General features: G+C 47.7%; 1 long non-coding RNA gene across 1 annotated transcript; it reads left to right on the top strand.

Moving 5' to 3' along the window:
* The first annotated feature begins 3,958 nt into the window (after window positions 1-3,958).
* LOC141258289 (uncharacterized) lies at window positions 3,959-6,863 on the top strand. Its single transcript, XR_012318270.1, has 2 exons — window positions 3,959-4,159; window positions 6,024-6,863. It is a non-coding gene; the product is annotated as an uncharacterized lncRNA (long non-coding RNA).
* Window positions 6,864-13,347: the final 6,484 nt, after the last annotated feature.

Here is a 13,347-nt window from a genome sequence, read left to right as displayed (position 1 = left end):
GAAGGAAAACCGAAATACCTCGTGGAGCATTCAGAACACAAGAGGTGGCTGAAAAATTAAAGTATATTTTGGATTGAAAGACACACTTTCCCCCAAAATTGGGGTGGGAGCACTCGCGGTATAAACTTTAGCTGAGAGAAAAAAGTAAACTGATTGGCAGGCAGAGAAGGAAAAAATCCGCAAGAAGAGGGAGCGTGGCAAGACTGCAAAGCAGTGTGACCATGGGGGAGTAAGCCTCCGTGAAGTGGAGAACCCTACTGGAAACGCTACAGCTCCACTCATTCATTGCTTACAAAGGGCTGCGGAAGTAAAGCCCCCGTCTCACATAGCGAGATCGCTGCTGTGTCACGGTTTTGGTGACGCAACAGCGACCTCACAAGCGATGTCGCTATGTGTGACACTTTGCAGTGATCAGGCCCCTGCTGTGAGGTCGCTGATCGCTGCAAGGTGTCCTGGACCATTTTTTGGTCGTTGGCCTCCCGCTGGCCAGCACACATCGCTGTGTGTGACCAGCGGGACCAACGATCAGGCTGGTATCCATGGTAAACATCGGGTTACTAGGGGCACGCGCGCACTTAGTAACTAAGTAACTTAGTAACTAAGTGCGCGTGCCCCTAGTAACCCGATGTTTATCATGGATACGACTCTGCTAAGGTGAACGGTAACCTCCCGCGCACCGTAGCAGAGTGGTATCCATGGTAAACATCGGGTTACTAGGGGCACGCGCGCACTTAGTAACCCGCTGTTTACCATGGTTACGAGCCTGCTCCTGCTTCAGCAGCAGGCTGGTAACCGGAGCAGGGCATCGTGGAAAGATTCCCCTGATCGCTGGTGAGCCTACCTGTTTGACAGCTCACCAGCGATGTATTAGCGATGCAGCAACGATCCCTGACAGGTCGTATCGTTGTCGGGATCGCTGCTGCATTGCTTAGTGTGACGGGGCCTTAAGTGGAACAGATTCACTGGCCTGCTGAAAGGAGCCCTGGGATAGGAGATACACAAATCCCCAACTACACTTGTGTGAGATATGTTTAACCCAGGTGTACTTACTGTTCACTATTGTATGATCTTCCAGCTGGATCCATGGATCCTAGGCTGAAGCCCTGTAGAATGTATGATAGTAACAGAAGCAAATTCCTTTTTATACCACAGTTTTCATAATTTTATTCTGAATTATGTAGGGAGAGGGATTGAGGAAATCCACGTGTCAGACAATCTACAAAGTTACACACAAATTAGGACTCCGGTCCTGTGACATGAAACAATGGCTAACTTATCTTGATTTACCAAAGGAACAATATTTGTAGACTGGCCTAATCAAGAACAGTTCACACTACACAAACGGCCAGATGCTGAGTCATCACACAATCCTCCCCCCTACACACAGACATTTATATGTACCACCACCTTCCTTGTGAAAGCCCCCCTAAGTGCAGCCCTATGCATGTATCATCAGCACAATCTAACTGTAAGATAAATACCATACATCACCCCCTTTTTTAGACTAACCTTTTGCAACATGACCTCTTTCCCAGTGCAATCCCCAACATGCAGCGCCATCATGACTATGCAAAACACACTGCAAGCAGTCCTGTGCAGGCAACATCAGCAAATTCCCTGTGCAACCGCCAACAACATGCAGCAACATACCTGCATAACCCCCTTCACTGTGCAAGCACACCCAAGAAGCAGCCCTGTGTATGCACCATCACCCCTTTTCCTGTGGAAGACAATGAACATGACCCATGCCCCCTCACGCCAGCCACGCAGGCCCCTGGACGCCCCGCTACATGACCCATGCCGCCTCACACCAGCCACGCAGCCCCCTGGATGCCCCTCTACATGACCCATGCCCCCTCACGCCAGCCACACAGCCCCCTGGACGCCCCTCTACATGACCCATGCCCCCTCACGCCAGCCACGCAGGCCTCTGGACGCCCCTCTACATGACCCATGCCCCCTCACGCCAGCCACGCAGGCCCCTGGACGCCCCTCTACATGCCCCATGCCCCCTCACGCCAGCCACGCAGCCCCCTGGACGCCCCTCTACATGACCCATGCGCCCTCACACCAACCACGCAGCCCCCTGGACGCCCCTCTACATGACCCATGCGCCCTCACACCAACCACGCAGCCCCCTGGACGCCCCTCTACATGACCCATGCCCCCTCACACCAGCCACGCAGCCCCCTGGACGCCCCTCTACATGACCCATGCCCCCTCACACCAGCCACGCAGCCCCCTGGACTCCCCTCTACATGACCCATGCCCCCTCACACCAGCCACGCAGCCCCCTGGACTCCCCTCTACATGACCCATGCCCCCTCACACCAGCCACGCAGCCCCCTGGACGCCCCTCTACATGACCCATGCCCCCTCACACCAGCCACGCAGCCCCCTGGACGCCACTCTACATGACCCATGCCCCCTCACACCAGCCACGCAGCCCCCTGGATGCCCCATGCCCCCTCACACCAGCCACGCAGCCCCCTGGACGCCCCTCTACATGCCCCATGCCCCCTCACGCCAGCCACGCAGCCCCCTGGACGCCCCTCTACATGCCCCATGCCCCCTCACGCCAGCCACGCAGCCCCCTGGACGCCCCTCTACATGCCCCATGCCCCCTCACGCCAGCCACGCAGCCCCCTGGACACCCCCCTACATGCCCCATGCCCCCTCACGCCAGCCACGCAGCCCCCTGGACGCCCCTCTACATGACCCATGCGCCCTCACACCAACCACGCAGCCCCCTGGACGCCCCTCTACATGACCCATGCGCCCTCACACCAACCACGCAGCCCCCTGGACGCCCCTCTACATGACCCATGCCCCCTCACACCAGCCACGCAGCCCCCTGGACGCCCCTCTACATGACCCATGCCCCCTCACACCAGCCACGCAGCCCCCTGGACTCCCCTCTACATGACCCATGCCCCCTCACACCAGCCACGCAGCCCCCTGGACTCCCCTCTACATGACCCATGCCCCCTCACACCAGCCACGCAGCCCCCTGGACGCCCCTCTACATGACCCATGCCCCCTCACACCAGCCACGCAGCCCCCTGGACGCCACTCTACATGACCCATGCCCCCTCACACCAGCCACGCAGCCCCCTGGATGCCCCATGCCCCCTCACACCAGCCACGCAGCCCCCTGGACGCCCCTCTACATGACCCATGCCCCCTCACACCAGCCACGCAGCCCCCTGGACGCCCCTCTACATACCCCATGCCTCCTCACACCAGCCACGCAGCCCTCTGGACGCCCCTCTACATGACCCATGCCCCCTCACACCAGCCACGCAGCCCCCTGGACGCCCCTCTACATACCCCATGCCTCCTCACACCAGCCACGCAGCCCTCTGGAAGCCCCTCTACATGACCCATGCCCCCTCACACCAGCCACACAGCCCCCTGGACGCCCCTCTACATACCCCATGCCCCCTCACACCAGCCACACAGCCCCCTGGACGCCCCTCTACATACCCCATGCCCCCTCACACCAGCCACGCAGCCCCCTGGAGGCCTCTACAACATTTATTCACATGGTCAGTTCTCCCCACCTCAGTCCACTCCGGATCCGCATCAGTCCTCACAGCAAAACACGAGTTCCTGAGCAGAGTCCTCGCCAGAGCACAGGTTGTTACACAACTCAGTACAGGAACCTCAGCAGAGTCCTGGAGTCCTCTCCACAGCACAACTCAGGAGCAACTACAGAAACAACTACAGGAGCTCCTCATCACCAGTCCTCCCGTCCCCGCACAACATGCGCACTGCTGCGGCTGCACTGCTAATTTCCACTGGGCTGAGAAGGCTCCGCCCCTTCCGGTGACGTCATGATTTCATGATATCACTCCTCCCCCTCAAGAAATCAACTCCAAACTAGACGCTACCTCACGGGAGGGTAGCGTCTAGTCTGGAGTTGATTTCTTGAGGGGAGGAGTGATTTCATGAAATTAGCCGTGCGCACATTGTGCGGGGACGGGAGGACTGGTGATGAGGAGCTCCTGCAGTTGTGCTGTGGAGAGGACTCCAGGACTCTGCTGAGGTTCCTGTACTGAGCTGTGTGCAACATCCTGTGCCCTGGCTATGGCTCTGCTCAGGAGCTCGTGTTCAGTGTTCTGCTGTGAGGACTGCTGCGGATCCAGAGTGGACTGAGGTGGGGAGAGCTGACCATGTGAATAAATGTTGTAGAGGCCTCCAGGAGGCTGCATGGCTGGTGTGAGGGGGTACGTAGAAGGGTATCCAGGAGAATGCGTGGCTGGTGTGAGGGGGCATGGGGTATGTTGATGGGCATCCAGAGGGCTGGTGTGAGGGGGCATGGGGTATATTGAGGGGCATTCAGAGGGCTGGTGTATGTAGAGGGGCGTCCTGGAGACTGCGTGGCTGGTGTGAGAGGGTATAGGGGCATCCAGAGGGCTGGGTGTCTGGTGTGAGGGGGCAAAGGGTATGAGGACGGTGGCCGACACAACCCCCTTAAAGACGATAGCACACGATTTTAAAATCTGTCATGGGAGAAATCCTAAAACATTTATGGTACGTGGTATCGATGTCATCCATAGTGGCATTAGGGGTGGAAATGTAAAAAAAACTTTGGCTCAAAGGGAAACCAAATGGATAGTGGAACTGGGAACAATGACGCCAAATGGCCTTAATGAGACCCTGAGCGTCACCTCATTTCTTTAACCCCTTTGCAACCTTGGGTTTTGTCGTTTTTGCTTTTTCGTTTTTTGGTCCCAGAGCCATAGCGTTTTTATTTTTTGGTCAATATGGCCATGTGAGGGCTTATTTTTTGCGGGACGAGTTGTACTTTTCAACGCCATTACTAGTTTTACCATATCGTGTACGGGAAAACGGGAAAAAAATTCCAAGTGCGGTAAAATTGCAAAAAAAAGTGCAATATCACAGTTGTTTTTTATTTACTTTTTTTACCAGGTTCACTGAATGCTAAAACTGACCTGCCATTCTTATTCTACAGGTCATTACGAGTTCGTAGACACCAAACATGTATAGGTGCTTTTATATTTAAGTGGTGAAAAAAAATTCCAAAATTTGATTAAAAAAAAAATGGCGCCATTTTCTAAGACCTGTAGCATCTCCATTTTTCGGGATCTGGGGCCAGGTGAGGGCTTATTTTTTGCGCACCGAGCTGACGTTTTTATTGATAACATTTGGGGTAGATCCGATGTTTTGATCTCCTGTTATTGCATTTTATTGCAATTTTGCGGCAACCAAAAAACGTAATTCTGGCGTTTAGAATTTTTTTCTCGTTACGCTGTTTACCGTTCAGATTAATTCTTTTTTTATATTGATAGATCGGGGGATTCTGAACGCGGCGACACCAAATATGTAGGGTTTTTTTTTATATATTTTATTTTGAATGGGGCAAAAGGGGGGTGATTTAAACTTCTATTTTTTTATTTTTTTTAATATTTTTAAAAACTTGTTGCTTGCTTCAATAGTCTCCATAGGAGACTAGAAGCAGCACTCATTTGATCGGCTCTGCTGTATACAGGGGACGAGCAGATCCCCTGCATGCAGCAGAAATGGTCCTGTGCTATGAGCGCCGACCACTAGGTGGCGCTCATAGCGACCAGATCATGACAACCACAGGCGTCTGCTGCAGACCCTGGGTTGTCATGCCCACCCATCGGTGACCCGCGATCACGTGACGGGGTCGCCGATGGGCGGGGCTTATGACGCGCTACCCGGAAGCGCGCGTTAAATGCTGCTGTCGGAGATTGACAGCGGCATTTAACATGTTAACAGCCGCGGGTGGATCGCGATTCCACCCGGGGCTGTTGCGGGCACATGTCAGCTGTAAGAATCAGCTGACATGTACTCGGTTCAGTGCGGGCTCAGTGCAGCAGCCCTCACTGAACTGGGGGATGCAAAATGTGCGTACTAAGACGTCATGGGTTGCAAAGGGGTTAATAGATATAATCTTTGTGGTATTTTTATACAATTGTATGTGTTGATTTTAATTTGTTTTCTTTGTCATTTGTAACTTTCTCCCTCCATAGTCTATATGTACCATCTGTATGGATCACCTACATATGGTTAATCAATATGAGGATACTACGAGCAACAATTAAATTGGACCTAGAAAATTGGATTTCTTACTGACAGAATCGTGTTGCAATTATAGGAAAATGATACTGCTTACTCTAACACATTTTTGCATTAAGTAGTTGCGTTACTATACTTGTCTAAATGCGTTGCTGTGTTGTTCTCTTTGGTGAGTACGTGGGTGCTGTGCCTCCCCTAGCCTCTGCGTCATGCACGGCATCTGCATGGTGTCTGCGCATGTTGGGGGGCCATGGCAACGTGTACTGGTTCCCTGTCATTCGTGGTTCACCTTGATGGCCGTGCATGACGCATCTGGCTCCGGCGGTTCAGCGTGCATGCGCTGATGGTACAGGAGATAATTAGTCCTTTGTGGTCACGTGACCGCAGGCCCTAAAGTATATTTAAACAGACATGGAAGGTCCTATTAAACAATCCCCCCGAGGAAGCCATAGGATATACCACGCGAAACACGCATTGGGGTCCTTGTTTATTCTGGGTGCTGATCTAATATGGGTAAGAGTGCAATATAATTCTTTAGCATTTTTTCATAGGGCACTATAGGCCATATGGCACATGGTACATATCCATAGTGATGAAATATGCCATAATTTTGTACCAGTGCATAAATGACTTGAATACGAGCACTTCTTGCACTTTGTCCCAATAGATATTTAACATCTATTATTATGTTGTATATGTGTCACCCAGTTTGGTTGTCTGTGTGTCGTCCTTTTTAATCATGTATGTCTTTTCTGTATATTGTTTACAATAAAGTTTTTTGATTCTTTGCCATATACTCTGTATTTGGTTCGTTTTTGCTATATAACAGCAGAAACAAGTCCGGGGGCGCCTCCCGCCAGGGAAAATATAGAAATAGTCCTTGGATGATTTCAATGGATCCAGCAGATGAGGGCCACAACACAATCCCACGTGGCAGCTTCTATCAATCCACACAAGCCACGAGGATCTGGCCGCAGCCTGAGACCCTCCAGCGTCAGGAGGCACCACGCAACTGACTGGGCCAAACATGAGTCTATTGTTCTGTCTACTGGGATCAGCCCTTGGATGGGGGAAGGGTTCACACCCTCTAGATGCAACAAGAGATGTTGACCTAGGCCTGATTACATTGCAGTCCATGAACACAGGCCGGGGGAGGGACACGCTGTTGGGCTGTGTGCCCACGATGCGTTTAAGCGTTTCCACACTGGCAAAAACGCTGCATAAACGCTTAAACGGATGGTAGAAGGCCTGCCATGTTCCCCAATGATAATCTGTGCTGTGCACATGCTGTGGAAATTTCCGCTGTGCATTATCATTGCGGAAAAATGCGCAGCATGTCCATTAGTTTTGCAGACACGCAGCGTAATTGCCGTAATTGACTTGCATTGAAACGCATATTATCTGTGTCAGCACATTTGCACACACGGATAATATGCGTTTCTATGTGCGGATGGTACCCGGGTGTGGGGGACAGGAGACTCTCCTCCAGACCCGGGTACCACAGTACCTGTAAAAAAAAAGAATAAAATAAAAGATAAATATTATACTTACCTTCTGATGGACCCCGCTCTCCTTGTCTTCACTTGCCGGCAGCGTGCTGTGGACTGAAGGACCTACGCTGACGTCATTTAGTCATGTGACGGCAGGTCCGTCAGTGTACCGCGAGCTGCGGAAAAAAATGCAGCACTACCTGTTATTTTGCGGAAGCGCTGTGTTTTCGCCACCAGTGACTTGCATTAGAACGCATGCATTCCGCTTCACTAGATAAGCACATGTGGAATACAAGCGTTCAATGTGCGGATGGTACTCAGGTCTAGAGGAAAGAAGACTCTCCTCCGGACCTGGGTACCATAGACACTGAAAAAAAGAATAAAATAATTGTTATTTACCTTCTGGCGGCTCCCGCTGCGCTCGTCCTCCCGTGCCAGCAGATCGCGATGGACTGAAGGACCTGCGCTGACGTCATAGTCATGTGACCGGTCTCGCGACGCTGACAGCAGGTCCTTCAGTGTACCGCGATCTGCCGGCAGCCAGAACGGAGCAAAGCAAGACACCGGGGGCCATCAGAGGGTAAGTATAGATTTATTTTTTTATTTTTAACCATTCTTTTCCGGTCACACTATATAAATCCATGCCGTTTGCATGGATTTATATAGTGTGACCAAGTTGTCAAGCACTTTCCAAGTGATGCTAAAATCGCTTGGAAAGCGCTTGTCAACCCGCATGCGGAAATGCATGTGAAGAACGCTTCACATCCGCATGTCCCTGGCAGGAAAAACGCATGTACAATCCACATGTACAATCCGCATGCATTTTTTCTGCCAGGGAGATGCGGAAACCGAGCATTTCTGCATGGTGGGCCCATAGCCTTACACCCCTTACACTAAAGCAGGTTACATTACATAGAGTACATGAACACAGGCAGGGGAGGGACACACTGTTACAGTCATATTGGATAAAACAAGTTGCTGAGGTTAGGACCACCAGGGACCCCAATGTTACTTAGGAAAGACTGTCCATGTTTATGTACATAAATGCATACAAAATATTAACTACTCGAGCTAAATTGCTGCATTGTCACCTTAAAGAACTATGCACCTGATTAATGTCTTGATGAGAGGGTGGTGGTGAAGGACGCAGCTCCTGATTCATTAAGAGACATATTCATCAGAAGCGTCTGATGGCTGGGCAGCGCCTCCATGCTATGCCACTGACTGGAGTAGGACTTGTAGCGACCACCGCTGCTCATGATGGAGTTGCCAAACAGCAGTCATCACAACCCTGCCCACTTACCGATAAAAATGGCATTAGAAAGCAAAAAGTTGCAACATTTTTACATAGCCTTCAGTTGCATCCAAATTATACGATTGAGCATTTTATTACAGAATTCTGGAGTAAAGACTATGATGAATAGGGTCCTATGGGTTTTGTTCAAGCTGAGTTGCTGCAGATCTGTGCTATGACGTCAATTCAAGTTACAGGTGCATCTCACTAAATTAGAATATCATTAAAAAGTTACTTTGTCAGTTCTTCAATACAAAAAGTGAACCTCATATATAGAGTCATTGCACACAGAGTGATCTATTTCAAGTGTTTATTTTTGTTAATGTTGATTATGGCTTACAGCTAATGAAAACACGACAGTCATTATCTCAGTAAATTAGAATACTTTTATAACAGCTTGAAAAATTATTTTAAAACCGAAATGTTGTCCTACAGAAATGTCTGTTCAGTAAATGCACTCAGTACTTGGTCGGGCTCCTTGTGCATCAATTACTGCATCAATGCGGCATGGAGGCGATCAGCCTAAGGCTCTGCTGAGGTGTTATGGAAGCCCAGATGGCTTTGATAGCAGCCTTCAGCTCGTCTGCATTGTTGGGTCTGGGGTCTCATCTTCCTCTTGACAATACCCGATAGATTCTCTATAATAGATTCTCTATCTCTATAATAGATTCTCTATAATAGATTCTCTATGGGGTTAATTAAGGTCAGGCGAGTTTGCTGCCAATCAAGCACAGTGATACTGTTGTGTGTAAACCAGGTATTGGTACTTTTGGCCGTGTGGACAGGGGCCAAGTCCTGCTGGAGAATGACATTTCCATCTCCAAAAAGCTTGTCGGCAGAGGGAAGCGTGAAGGGCTGTAAAATCTCCTGGTAGACGGCTGCGCTGACTTTGGTCTTGATAAAACACAGTGGACCTACACCAGCAGATGACATGGCTCCCCAAACCATCACCGATTGTGGAGACTTCACACTAGACCTCAAGCAGCTTGGATTGTGGCCTCTCCACTCTTCCTCCAGACTCTGGAACCTTGTGGAGTGTGTCAATGACTGCCTTCCAGACATCTGTCAAGTCAGCAGTCTTCCCCATGATTGTGGAGCCTACTGAAACAGACTAAGGGACCTTGTTAAATGCTTAGGAAGCCTTTGCAGGTGTATTTTGTTAATTATTCTAATTTACTGAGATAATGCCTTTTGTGTTTTCATTGGCTATAAGCCATAATCATCAACATTAACAGAAATAAACACTTGAAATAGATGACTGTCTGTAATGACTCTATATGAGTTTCACTTTTTGTATTGAAGAACTGAAATAAATTAACTTTTTGATGATATACTAATTTAGTGAGATGCACCTGTATTATTAGAATTATCACACCAGTACACCTGTTTTCTCATTTGCAAGATTTAAGTAAACCTTGTATGATATCTTTTTCATTTGTGAATGTCCTTATACTTTCAAGCAGAACCTAGACACCCCACAATGCAATAACCCATCGATCACTACAAGCCCTCCGTTTTCCATGGATATCCATATTATGGACTGTGTATACGTTTCTTATGCCTGAACTGCGCACCCCTCGGTGAAGACTGAGTTTTTTTGGGGCAGCTTATGGTCGTCTCAGGATATGAACACCCCCGGATCTGCTTGAAAATATAACTGAAATAAAATGTTGAGAAAAAAATTCAAATATCAAGTTGACCCTCCAAGTCACTGTCTTGTAAATCTTTATCACTTCTCCACAGAATAAGTGATTGGTCTGAAATCACTCAGGGGGTAAAGAGACTCTGTCATCACAGAATAACTAATCAAACCAATCGCAGCCCCTCAGTGTATCATGGCACCCTGTATTTTGATTGGCAGCTGTAGCTTTATAGACTCGAGTGGGGGTCTCAAACATTTGGCCACAGAGGCTCCTTGAGGTCCTCAAAAAATCCACTCCAATCCAATGTGGTAAATTATGAGGACTCTCTTGGCTGCGCTCTGTTACGTCTATCCCTGCGATGCTCAGCCACTTTTTTAAAAACTCAATTCCAGTCACCTCAGCACCAAACTGTACAGTTTGGAGGCTACAGGGAGATCCTCAAAATACCCACTCCGATCTAGATGGCTCACTAGTGAATCAGCTAGAATGGAGTTGCTCAAATGAGGTCCTCAAAAAATCCATTCCGATCCACTGTTGTAAATTATGAGGAGTCTGTCGCTGCGCTCTGTTACGTTATTCCCCGCGTAAAACTGAACAATGAGCGCTGTGTGTGATTATATTATAAAAAGCGATAATAAAATGCAAGTTTGATTAATCATAAAAAAAATAAAATTTTGCCCTTTGGAAATACATAATAAATATAACAGTTTCAGCAAGTACCTAAAAAATAAAAACATGAAATCATTACAATTATAAAGCTGATATATATCTACAATGTGTGTACATTCCAATTCCACTACATTGCAGGCTCTGAGGATCCAGGAATCTGCTCCATCCTGGATATTGGAGGTGATTTTTTGAGGAACATCACTGTAGAAACTGAACTGTCTAGAATGGAGAAGCTGCAGAGAGATCATCAAAAGATCAACTCCAATCCAGTCACCTCACCAGTGAATCAGCTAGAGTGGAATTGCTAAAATGAGGTCCTCAAAAACATGTGACTACAGTGAGGCCTCAAAAATTCAACTCCGATCTAGTCACCTCACCAGTGAACCGTCTAGAGTGGAGTTGCTGGAATGAGGACCACAAAATATCCACTCCGATCCAGTCACTTCAGTGCTGAGCCGATAGAGTGGAGTTGATAAAATGAGGCCTCAAAAAATCAACTCCGATCTAGACGGCTCACTGGTGAATCAACTAGAATGGAGTTGATAGTTTGAGAACCACAAATAATCAACTCCAAACTAGACGCAACCGTCACGGGAGTGTTGTGTCTAGTTTGGAGTTGATTTTTTGTGGTTCTCAAACAATCAACTCCATTCTATCTGATTCACTAGTGAGCCGTCTAGATCGGAGTGGGTTTTTAGATGATCTCCATGTAGCTTCTATTCTGTACAGTTCATTGCTGACCTGACAAGAATGGAGTTGCAGGAGCGATGTCCTCATAGGATCAAATCCAATCTAGACGGCTCATGACTGAAACCTCCAGAATGGAGTTAATTCCAGGAGCTCCTCATAAATTCCAATCTAGTGACATAGGATTTATAAATGGATGGATGTATTGTCACTTTTTGTGACATACATAATTACACACAGCACTGATTGTTCAGTTTTGCCCGAATTTGACTTTTACTGTATTTCCACCAGTCCCAGCCACAGCACCGACATTTCTGAACAGTGGGCCGAGCTAGACAACATTTGTGTGATCATTTTTGCCACTTTTGTGATGTAAATTATGATAATGTCCACCCACTCTTCAAAATGCTGGTGCTGGCCAGGACTGGTGGACAGACAAGAAAAGTTAAATTTTGTCAAACATGAACAATCAGAGCTTTGTGTAAGTTTTTAAACTATGAAAAGTGATAATATAAAAAAAAACTAATTTTTTAATTTAACAAAAAAGAAGTGTCTTTCTACCTCTCACCTTTTATTAATACTGGCATGCAAAATTTGTTTCTTCATGAATTGTGGCTGTAATCTTGTATAATGTCTGCCAAGAAATAATAAAACACCCTGCAGCAACTCCAATCTATATGTCTCAGTACAGAGATGACAAGATTGAACTGCTGCACTGAGGTCCATGATTTGTGGGCACAATGTACTGTGTATAAGGACGTCCTCTGTCCAGAAACTCCATTCTACAACCCCTGGCAAAAATTATGGAATCACCGGCCTCGGAGGATGTTCATTCAGTTGTTTAATGTTGTTGAAAAAACAGCAGATCACAGACATGGCACAAAACTAAAGTCATTTGAAATAGCAACTTTAGGGCTTTAAGAAACACTAAAAGAAATCAAGAAAAAAAATGTGGTACTCAGTAAGGGTAATTTTTTTCAGACCAAGCAGAGAGAGAAAATTATGGAATCACTCAATTCTGAGGAAAAAATTATGGAATCACCCTGTAAATTTTCATTTCCAAAACTAACACCTGCATCAAATTAGATCTGCTCGTTAGTCTGCATCTAAAAAGGAGTGATCACACCTTGGAGAGCTGTTTCACCAAGTAGACTGACATGAATCATGGCTCCAACACGAGAGATGTCAATTGAAACAAAGGAGAGGATTATCAAACTCTTAAAAGAAGGTAAATCGTCATGCAATGTTGCAAAAGATGTTGGTTGTTAACAGTCAGCTGTGTCTAAAATCTGAACCAAATACAAACAACATGGAAAGGTTGTTAAAAGCAAACATACTGGTAGACCAAGGAAGATATCAAAGCGTCAAGACCGGAAACTTAAAGCAATATGTCTCCAAAACAGGAAATGCACAACAAAACAAATGAGGAACGAATGGGAGGAAACTGGAGTCAATGTCTGTGACCGAACTGTAAGAAACCGCCTAAAGGAAATGG

The sequence above is a fragment of the Phyllobates terribilis genome, unplaced genomic scaffold, assembly GCF_046119375.1.
Source record: "Phyllobates terribilis strain yellow unplaced genomic scaffold, ASM4611937v1 Scaffold_3__8_contigs__length_932513732, whole genome shotgun sequence".
In the NCBI taxonomy this organism is placed as follows: Eukaryota; Metazoa; Chordata; class Amphibia; order Anura; family Dendrobatidae; genus Phyllobates; species Phyllobates terribilis.
This window is presented reverse-complemented; position numbering and strand designations above follow the sequence as displayed.